Below are 11,569 nucleotides of genomic sequence, written 5' to 3'. Positions count from 1 at the left end.
TTTTTTTTTTACCTCCTATTTGCTAATATTATAAGGGTCTTTTCATTTATTTCTATAAGAGATACTGGTCTGTAGTTTTTCCCTTCCTTCCCTCCTTCCCTCCCTCCCTCTCTCCCTTCCTTCCTTCCTTCCTCTCTCTCTCTCTCCTTTTTTTTCTTTCTTCCCTCCCCTTCCATTCCTTTCTCTTCCCCTTTCCATCCTTCCCTTTCTTTCATTGATACTCTTTTTATCTTGTATTGGTATAAGGGTAATACTAACTTCTGGAGTGAATTGGGAAGTGTTATCTTTTCCATTATCTGAAAGAGATTGTGTAGAATTGTTAATTCTTCTCTGAACACTAGTAGAATTCTCCAGTGAAAAGTTTTAGTCCTGGAGATTTCCTTTTTATAAGTATTTGAATAATGAAATCAATTTCCTAAGAAGTTATAGGACTAGTCAAATGATCATATTGGATATGTTGTGGTAGTTTGTATTTTTAACAAAATTGGTCCATTTTATTTAAGTTGCCAAATGTACATGTGTAGAGTTATTTGTAATATTTCCTTAAACATTCTTTTTGATGTCTTGAAGGTCATAGTGATATTCCCTGTTTAATTCCTCACATTTGTAATGTGTATCTTCACTTTGTCAATCAGTCTTGCTAGAGAGGTTTATCAATTTTATTGATCTTTCTCAAGGAGCCAAGTCTTTGTGTCATTAATTTTCTATATTTTCCTTTTTAAAATTTTGTTGTTTTCTGCTCTTTATCATTACCTTCCTCCTGCTTGCTCTGCATTTATTTTGCTCTTTTTTTCCCTAGGTCCTTAAAGAAGGAGGTTTGACTGTTGATATTAGACTTGTTTCACTTTCTAGTCAATGCATTTTATAAATTTGACTTCTACTCTTGCTTTAATGGTGTCACAAAAACTGTGGAATTTTATCTCTTCATTAAATTGAATATGTATTTTTAATTCCTTTGAGACTTCCTCTTTACTCATGGATTTTTTTAATAGATGCATTTATTAGTTTATGTGCATTTCAAGATTTTCTTGTCTTTCTGGTAATAATTTCTAATTTGATTTCATTGTGGGCAGAGAGTATACTTTATATGATTTCAACCCTTTTGAATTTGCTGTTGCTTAGTGGCAGGTTATATAGTCTATCTAGGGCCATGGGCACTGAAAAATAGCATGTATTTTGTTGGGTGGAATGTTCTGTAAATGTTCAATAGATACTACTGGTTGATGGTGTTGTTGAGGTTTTCTATATCCTTGCAAATATTATATCTAGTTATTTTTTCACTGTTGAGACATGGCGTTGACATCTCTAACTATAATTGTGAATTTATTTTTTCTTACAGTTCTACTAGTTTTTGCTTCATATATTTCACAGCTCTATTCTTTGTGTATACATGTCTTCTTGGTGGATTGATACTTTCATCATTATGTAATGTCACTCTCTCTTTGGTAATTTTCTTTGCTCTTGTCTGCTTAATTTGCTATTATAGTCGCTTGTGCTTTCTTTTGATTAATGTTTTCATTGTAACTCTTCTTCCATTTGCTTTTTTTACTCAAACTTTGCCTAGCTGCATATATTTAAAGTGAATTTCTGCAGAAATACACAGCAGGTCACAAAGATGCACAACATAGAGTAGGGTCCTGTTTTTAAAGCCACTCTGTCAATTTCTATCTTTTAATTTGCATATTTAGATCATTTATATTTAATATAATTGTTTATGTGTTAGGTTTCATATCTGATATTTAAATTTTTGCTTTCTCTTTATTCTTTGTTTCAACCTTTCTCATTTTCCATGCCTTCATGTAGTTATATGAACCATTTTTAGAATTCCATTTTGATTTATCTTTTGTGTTTTTGAGACTATCTCTTTATATAGGTCTATGAGTGGTTGCTTTAGGTTTAAGATTATATAAACATAGCTTATCAGAGTTTGCTAGTGTTATCATTTTACCAGTTCTAGGGCAGTATAGAAATCTTACTTTTCTTTATATTCTTTAGCCTCTCTGTTTATAATAATCAGAAAAAAATTAACATACATGGAGAATCACCATGTCAGACAGTTTTATAATTTGTGTTTCATTAATCAAATAGAATTGAGAACTTTAGAAGAGCAGGAATGTCTATTATATGTAGCCATATTTTTGCTTCTCACATTCTTTATTCCTGATTGTTTTTGTTTCCTATTGCTGTTGTAATAAATCATCACAAATTTAAGAAAACAATACAAATTTATTAACTTACAGTTCTGGAGTCCATAAGTTTGAAATCAATTTCACTGAGCTAAAAACTAAGGTATTAATAAGACTGCATTTTTTCTTGAGTCTCTTGGGGAAAATGTTGCCTTGACTTTTCTAGCTTTTAGAGGCTACCTGCTTTTACTGGCTAATGACCCATTTCTTAATGGGAATTGTCTATTCTCTGGTCTCCCTATCCGAATGATTCATGTATCCGATATCCAGAATACACTCATACAAAGCTAACATACTCAAAAGTCTCAATCCATGACATCATCCATTCAAACTCCAAAGTACCATCTAAATTTCATCAGCTCAAAAGTCCCAAACTTTATCATTTATTTCAATTTAGGTATAGGTGAGACTCTAAGGGTTACGCATTGGCATAACTAGATAGGCTGTGTACCTAGCAAGCAAGTTACCTGTATACAAAATATAGTGGTGGCACAAGCATATAGTACCAGTTATAAAAACACCCAGTAAAAAGGGAGAAAAATGGAAGGAAAAAAGGAGTCACCAGTCAAAGTAATTTTAAAATTCAGAAAGGCAAACTCCTTTAGGTTTCAAGGCCTGATATTAATGCTATAGGACTCTTACCTCTGCCCTCTGGGACATTGTTCTCTCTATATACAGGTAATCCAAGATTCCTTTGTGTTGGCTTTCTGTTTGAGAAATTGTTTTAGCTATCTATTAGGGTATGTCTGCTGCCAATAATTCTTTTAGTTTTCATTTATTGGGGAATGTCTTGATTTCTTCTTCATTTCTAAAGGAAGTTTTTTTGCTGGATATGGGCTTTAAAATTTTTTTTAAATGTTTGTTTATTTTAGAGACAGAACATGAGTGGGGGAGGAGCAGATGGAGAGAGAGAGAGAGAGAAAGAGAGAGAAAGAGGGGGGGGGAGGGAGACAGACAGACAGACACAGAATTCAAAGCAGGCTCCAGGCTCCAGGCTCCGAACTGTCAGCACAGAGCCTGATGCAAGGCTTGAACCCACAAATGTGAGATCATGACCTGAGTTGAAGTCAGAAGCTTAAAGAATTGAGTCACCAGGCACCCCGTGGATACAGGATTTTAATTTTAATTAATTATTTATTTATTTTTGTTTTTAAAATTATTTTTTAATAGTTTATTGTCAAATTGGTTGACACCCAGTGCCCATCCCCATAAGTGCCCTCCTCCATTATCACCACCTCCCTTCACCCCCTCCCCCTTCAACCCTCGGTTCATTTTCAGTGTTTAATAGTCTCTCATGATTTGCATCCCTCTCTCCCCAGCTCTCTTTCCCCCTTTCCCTCCCTATGGTCCTCTGTTAGGTTTCTCCTGGTAGACCTATGAGTGCAAACATATGCTATCTGTCCTTCTCTGCCTGACTTATTTCACTTAGCATGACACCCTCGAGGTCCATCCACTTTGCTACAAATGGCCAGATTTCATTCTTTCTCATTGCCATGTAATACTCCATTGTGTATATATACCGCATCTTCTTGATCCACTCATCAGGTGATGGACATTTAGGCTCTTTCCATGATTTGGCTATTGTTTACAGTGCTGCTATGAACATTGGGGTACATATGCCCCTATGTGTCAGCACTTCGGATACAGGATTTGTCATTGACAGTTGTTTTTCTTTCAGCACTTGAAAAATGTTGTGCCACTTCCTTCCAGCCTCCATAGTTTCTGGTAGGAAATCTGCTGAAAATCGAATGATTTCCCTTCTAGGAGGAATTAGGTTTCTTACACCTTTCAAGATTTTTTCCTTGGTCTTTAGCTTTCAGAAGCTTTGCTGTAATGTGTCTTGGTGTGAATTGCTTAGACCTAATCCTGTTTGGTGTTTACTCTCATGGATTGGGATAAAATGTAGGTGGTAGTCTTTGGGGGTGGTAGTGGGAATGGGGCTACAGTATTTTTCTGTAGTATTGTGTTAGAGTGGTTATTGTCTAAAAGGTCGAAAAAGACAGGTGCTTGTGTGGCTTAGTTGGTTAAGCATCTGATTTTGGCTCAGGTCATGATCTCACAGTTCATGAATTTGAGTCCTGCACTGGGCTCTGCACTGACAGGTCAGAGCTTGGAGCCTGCTTAGGATTCTGTGTCTCCCCCTCTCTCTCTACCCCTCCCCTGCTTGTGCACGCATGCATTCTCTCTCAAACATAAACACTTAAAGATTGAAAAAGAAATTCCGCTAATCTCTCTTGGTTTTTTGATTAGACAGAACAATCTTTGTTGTAGGTTTTCTTCAGGGGAAGAATTCTGTATCTATAGGTATTTCTGGGTTACTAACTTCTTTAGCTCCAAGTCTGGTTAATATGAGAAGCAAAGAAAACCCAGGAAATGTGCTACTATGCTGTTCCTTGGGATCCAAAAATCCCTAGCCATTCTGCCTTCTTCTCTGTACCTTTAAGAACGTTATGTTTGTTCAATCTATAGGACTTGGAGTTTTAGTTTTGAGTGGCAGAGGAAATAGGGAAAAAGATGTTTATTCCATCTTCCTAGAAGCAGAAGTCTTCTAGGTGATTGTGAAAAACCTTCTCATGTTGCACTATTGAATTGATATCCTATTAATACATTCAGAATTTCATAAGTTAAATTAAATCATTGATGTCAAAAGATCTTGGGGTGGTGAACAGTCTCACCACAATCGATTTTTGTTAAACTTTTAACAATATGTATAAATTATTCATAGATAATCTTGACCAAGATCATTTACTTAAAATTCTATTCTTGATTATTACAATTTTTTATGTTAGAGTTCTAAACGTTTTGGTTGTCTTGTTTTTTAATTTACAAAATTTATTTATTCAAATCCAAGTCAGTTAACATACAGTGTAATCTTGGTTTCAGGGGTAGAACCCAGTGATTCATCACTTATATATAACACCCAGTGCACATGCTAGCAAGTACCCTCCTTAATACCCATCACTCATTTAGCCCATCTCTCCACCCACTTCCTCTCCAGTAACCCTCAGTTTGTTCTCTGTATTTAGGGTCTTTTACGGTTTAACTCCCTCTCTGCTTTTATCTTATTTTTTCTTCAATTACTTTTGGTAATGTGTTGTGATGTTAAATTCCACATATGAGTCAAATCATTTGATATTTGTCTTTCTCTACCTGACTGACTTTGTTTAGCATAATGCACTTTAGTTCCATCCACATTATTGCAAATGGCAAGATTTCATTCTTTTTGATCACCAAGTAATATTCTGTTGTGTGTATCTATATGTATATGTATACACACTATATCTTCTTTATCCATTCATCAGTTTATGGACACTTGGGCTCTTTACATAATTTGGCTATTGTTGATAGTGCTGCTATAAACATTGAGGTGCATGTGTCCCTTAGAATCAGCATTTTTTGGTATCCTTTGGATAAATACCTAGTAGTGCAATTGCTGGGTCATAGGGTAGTTCTATATTTAATTTTTTCAGGAACCTCCATACTGTTTTCCAGAGTAGGTATACCAGTTTGCATCCCCACCAACAGTGTAAGAAGGTTCCTCTTTCTCCACACCCTCACCAACATCTATTGTTTCCTGAGTTATTAATTTTAGCCATTCAGACAGGTGTGATGTGGTATCTCATTGTGATTTGATTTGTATTTCACTGATGAGTGATGTTCAGCATCTTTTCATGTGGCTGTTAACCGTATGGATGTCTTATTTGGAAAAGTGTCTATTCATCTACCCATTACTTCAGTGGATTATTGGTTTTTGGATGTTGGTTTTGATAGTACTTCATAGATTTTGGATACTTACCCTTTATCTGAAATGTCATTTGCAAATATCTCATTCCATCGGTTGACTTTTAGTTTTGTTGATGGTTTCCTACACTGTGCAGAAGCTTTTTATCCTGATGAGGTTCCAATTGCTCATGTTTGCTTTTTTTTACCTTGCCTCAGGAGACTTCTCTAGTAAGAAGTTGTGAAATCTTACTCCTTAAGGACTAAATCTTTTTTTTTTTTTAAGCCAAGTACTAGTATATAACATTGTAAATGGGAGTATTTTTTAAATGCTTTGGAGAATTATTTTTGTCATAATGAACAAAGTCTGCTGTGGCTAGAACTGTGCATTTGTAAGTCCCAATTATTTTGACATATGGATTTTGAGCTTCTACATGTGTGATAGAAATCACTGAAATGTTTTTATAATGCCTTTCCCTAGCTTTTTTATAAGGAGAGGAAAAGGGAACCTACTTTTGTTGTAACTTCAAAGCCAACATGAAGAATTTAGATCTAAAAATTCAAAATCTTGGGGTGCATGGCAGCTCAGACAAATGTTCAACTTTCGATTTTTACTCAAGTCATGATTTCATGGTCTTGAGATCAAACCCTGCATCAGCCACCATGCTGAGGGTGGAGCCTGTTTGGGGTTCTCTGCCTCTCTCTCTGCCCCTCCCCCATTCATGCACATGCTCTCTTTCAAAATAGACATTTAAAAAAAAAGACCCAAAATCTTTGCAAGCCTATTTTTTTGTAATTGCTATCTTTCGTATATTGCTATCTCTGCATTGGATTCAGAAAATATTTCATTTCAAATTTGGGAGCTTGAGAAGTTAAGTTCAATTCTTCATAACCTTCAAATACACTTATTGTCATAGCAATCCTTTTGTATTCCAACTCCATAGAAGGTTCTGGATCATTTACAATTCCTTTTACTACTTTACTTGCAAATTTAGTGTGTTAGCATCTCTATCATTTTTCTAGGTTCTGCCATCTTCTGAACTTCCACAGATGGCTGCGAAAGTTCAGTCTCACAGTAGATTACTTGCCAGTTGATTGTATGAAAGTTACATTTTTGATTTTGTTTTGTCTCTCTAATTTGGCAAGATTCATCTCTAATACTTATTGTTTTCCCTAACCGAAGTTAGCATCTGTAGTGTTGGCCAATAAATTCCTAGGTAGATATTTATAATTCTTTCTCTTTCACTTTGCCTGGAATTCAGTCCCTCTAATTATGATTAGTGATATTTCCTATCACTTCCTCCTGAGTAGTAGTTGATCTCTTGGTTCTAGTTCCTAAGTCAAGATTTCTTTTTTTAAGTCTTGCTATCCTGTTTCTCTCTCCTGACAATGCAGACAAAATACATGTATATATACCTTCTTGATGATACCTGTCTGTTGCCTGGATTCCTGATTATGTCTGGCCATGGATGCTATATCTTTGTGCTACATCCACTTACTGATACTCTTGCTTTCCCCTTGAAACACTTCAGGCTTTTAAGCATCTTGAACATGACTGAGCTTTCTGTGTTCTTAGAAGCATTTCCTAAATCCATTGCTCAGAGACCATTTTGTTTTCACACTTGAGTTATACCTAAAATAGAATTCTAAATTTCAATGGGAATGGAGAAAATCTTGCAAAGATACCTAAACAAAGATGATCAAATCAAGTCCATACATAGTTTTTTAAAATGTATAGTGGCCTAACCATGACACATTCTTGAGGTTCAGAAGTTTTGGTATCCTGTGCCTCCTTATGTTCTTCTCATAAATGATTTCACATTTTGGTTTTAGAGTTAAGAGTTGCACATTTTGGCTTAGTTTGAGGTTATAATTTCATTGCTGAAATAGATAGTGCCATTTACTCAGGAGGTCATAGAGTATGAATAGAGATCCAGTTCTGGAGGCAGAATGCCTGGGTTGAAGCTTGCTTTCCTCACTTTGAAACAGTATGAACTTGGACAAGTGAGAGAATCTCTCCAACCACAGTTACAATAAATTGGGGATAACAATAATAATGACTTTAGTGTATTAGGCTTTTAATGAAGATTAAATGAAATACTGTATATAAAGGAAAATATGTAGCAGAGTTCTTAGCATATAGCAATTTCTCAATAGATGTTATGGTTTTTTGTTATATATTTATAGCAAAAATTCAAACTTAGAATTCTGGCTAAGCTTAGCACTGCCAGTTAGTCTTACCAGCCATTAGAGTTTGATTAGTTTTGGGACATCTGGGTGGCTAAGTTGGTTAAGTGTCCAACTTCAGCTTAGGTCATAATCTCATGGTTTGTGGGTTTGAATTCTGCATCAGGCTTTCTGCTGTCAGCCTGATCCTTTGTCTCCCTCTCTCTCTGCCCCTTCTCTGCTCACTCACACACACACTCTCAAAAATAAACATTAAAAATACTGGTTTTACATTTAGCAAATAACTAAAGTCTGTTTATTACACATCAGCAGGGTAGTCCTCTGTCAGCAGTGGAGCTACTTACTGGTTAGAGTTGCACATGAAACTTCACTTCCAAAGGCAAGAATGCTGAGAAGATGTGCTTCTCAGAATTTATTACCAGGGAAAGTAATAGAAATGCAAGTTCTTGGGCTTCCTCTGGACCTACTGAATCGAATACTCTGGGGGTAAGGTTGAGTAACCTGTGTTTAACAAGCCCTGCAGGATATTCTGAGAACACTCATGTTCAAGAAGTGTTGTCATATTAAGGTTTAACTGTTCCATGCATTTCCTGCCTCATAGGTCTTGTTCCATCATTCATGATTCTTCCTGCTGTCATGCTCATCCTACATCAAAAAGCTCACCATAGAATTGAATATTTGTTAGATTTGGGTGGAAAAAATTTTTCTTTGTTTGTAATTCAGAGCTAGAATTGAATATTTGTTAGATTTGGGTGGAAAAAATGTTGTAGGTATTCCTTAGAGGAATAAAGATTTAAAGATGGGGTAAGTGAATGAAGGAAAGAGTCACATTTCCTGTGAATGATCATTGAAATGATCTTGGTTATTTTATTACTTGTTTTTTGTCCAGTAGAAACCACCAAAGTATCAAGATCTCTATTTTCCTTTCTCACAAATACTCCTTGAGAAATCAGGATTTGTTAATGGCTATGTCTGCCTTATGGATGGTCATTTTAAGGAGACTCTTAATTTAATCTTAGTGTTAACTTCCTCTTTCTTTGTTTGTAATTCAGAGCTTATTTCAACATAAGAATAAACTGAAAGTGACAGCTTAAAAGCATTTTGGATATAGCCTGGGCAGTTGTAAATACAATTTCATTTATTCTGAACAGTAATTCAGTTACTAAAAGCTATCACTGTCATGTTTTCCTATCTTTCTAAACATGCAAAGTGAACCATAAACATTATATAGAATTGAGAAATGAGATACTAGATTTCATGTAAATTTTACATATGAATTCTTGAAAAATAGTATGTTCTTTTCATTTACGTATATGGGAATCCATTCTAATCTAATGTATTAAAAACTCCAGGAAGAAATTAGCTTTAGGGCAGATAGATCTGTTTAACATCAGTGCTGCCATCTCCTTGCCATGGCGTTTGCATATTTTTAAAATATATTAAAACCTTTGATTCCTCATATTTAAAATGAAGACATCAAGGCCAATTGTAGAAATTGTTGATGATTAGGGAGGTAATATATGTAAAGTATCTGGCATAGGTGAAGAGCTCAAGAAATACTGTCACTACATCTGAGGCATTTTGAACATTACATATTTTGATTTGCTTTACTAATTCTTATAATCGACAAGGCGTTTTCATTTATGTTTCCTCCTTTAAGTCTTTCAGTTTTTCTGCAAAATGCATAGAATGGATCTCTTTTTTTTCTTTTGTAAACAGAAGTGCTTGAATGATGAGCTTAATCCCAACTTTGAGGGGTGCCTGGGTGGCTCAGTCGGTTAAGCCTACAACTTCGGCTCAGGTCATGATCTCACAGTCATGGGTTCGAGCCCCGCATCAGGCTCTGTGCTGACAGCTAGCTCAGAGCCTGGAGCCTGCTTCTGGTTCTGTGTCTTCTTCGCTCTCTGCCCCTCCCTCTCTCATGCTCTGTCTCTGTCTGTATCAAAAAGAAATAAAACATTAAAAAAATTAAAAAAAATCCCAGCTTTGACACTGCTTAATAAAACTTCAGAAGCAGATCTAGGAGTAATTAATGTCAGCGTCCATCCGGTTCAAATTCCTCTTTGAACAAATAAAGAATCTGAGGTCCTGACCGTGGAAATGACCTACCCAGGACTTCATAGCTAGCTGTTGGCATGATGTTGCCTATTGCTTATGAGATGGTAACCTGCTATCTGGCAGAAATATATCATCTCAAATGTCCTGTGAGGCCCTGCACACTGTGGCCTCTACTTACCTTGGGTTTCATCTTCTTCACTTCCCACCTCATAGTTCATAAATTGTACAATATGAATAGCACCACAGGTTTTCTTTATTCCAGCTCCACTGATGTTATCTTCTTTGCCTTAAAGACCTTTCCCACTCATCCCTATTTTCGGCTCGTCAATTCTAATGAGGAGACCTTGAGGCCCCACAATCCAGTTTATACCTCCCACCCCAATATATGCCAAGATTTCCCAGCTGTGCTTTCACATCATGCTTGTGTCATAATTCTGACCACACTCTATAACAATGATATAAGAGATATAATGTGTCTGTCTCACTATACTAAAAAACTCTTGAGTGCTAGGAATATGTCTCACTTATTTCTCTATTTTCAGTATCTAGTGTAGGGTCTGCACATTTTTATATCTAGCCATTGCTTGTTGGTCTGAGCTGTTGTTTGGCTTCTGTGAGTTGTGCTTTGGATTATCTTTACTTACATGTTGTTACAATCTTTCCCAAGTCTAATACTTTAAGACCCTATGCCTATGACTCAAGTTTTATTTCCTCAAGTAGCTACAAAAATGGGACTTCTAGTCTGGGACCTGAATTCTCCAGCTTTGCCACTTGGTTATGTGAATATAGAAAATTTAAATGGTCTCAGCACACCAGTTTCCTTCTTTCTTACATTGGTTTTGTTAGGTAAAAAATAACACATGTATAAAAAAATGTACTGACATGTAGATCTACCCTTATCAACTTGGTGTAATATAAATAATTCAGTCTTTAGTACAAATGCTGGGAAATAGAACATCACCAGAAGGTACTCTTCTGTCCTGTCCTGACTATAGTCCTGCTGAAGACATCATCAGAAGGACGTGACCACAGGTTGTCCTTTGAGCTAAACCTGGGCAGTCAGAGGCTGGTTACTCTTTGGTCCAGTCCTTGGAATGCATGCCCTGTTCACCATTCCCACAGTGGGAGCCAATTTGAAAAACATGGTTGTGAGCGATGAATAGGTTACATGACTGAACCCCAAAAAGAGTTCTGTATAAACTCTTAAGATTCTGGTAGGTGGGTATAGAAATCTATGATCCATACAGCTATGCTAAGTAAAATGAAAAACAGAATACTGATGTACATATATAAAAAAACCCTCTTAGATGAACATCTATGTAAGTTCTCTTGCTTATTGGGTATGCTTCTTTGGTCTCTCCTTGCCCTCCGTGTATGGGATCACTTTAAAATTTTACCAGAACAAGACAAGAGGTGGG

This window comes from Suricata suricatta, chromosome 4 (genome assembly GCF_006229205.1).
Source record: "Suricata suricatta isolate VVHF042 chromosome 4, meerkat_22Aug2017_6uvM2_HiC, whole genome shotgun sequence".
NCBI lineage: Eukaryota > Metazoa > Chordata > Mammalia > Carnivora > Herpestidae > Suricata > Suricata suricatta.
Note: the sequence above shows the minus strand (reverse complement) of the source record.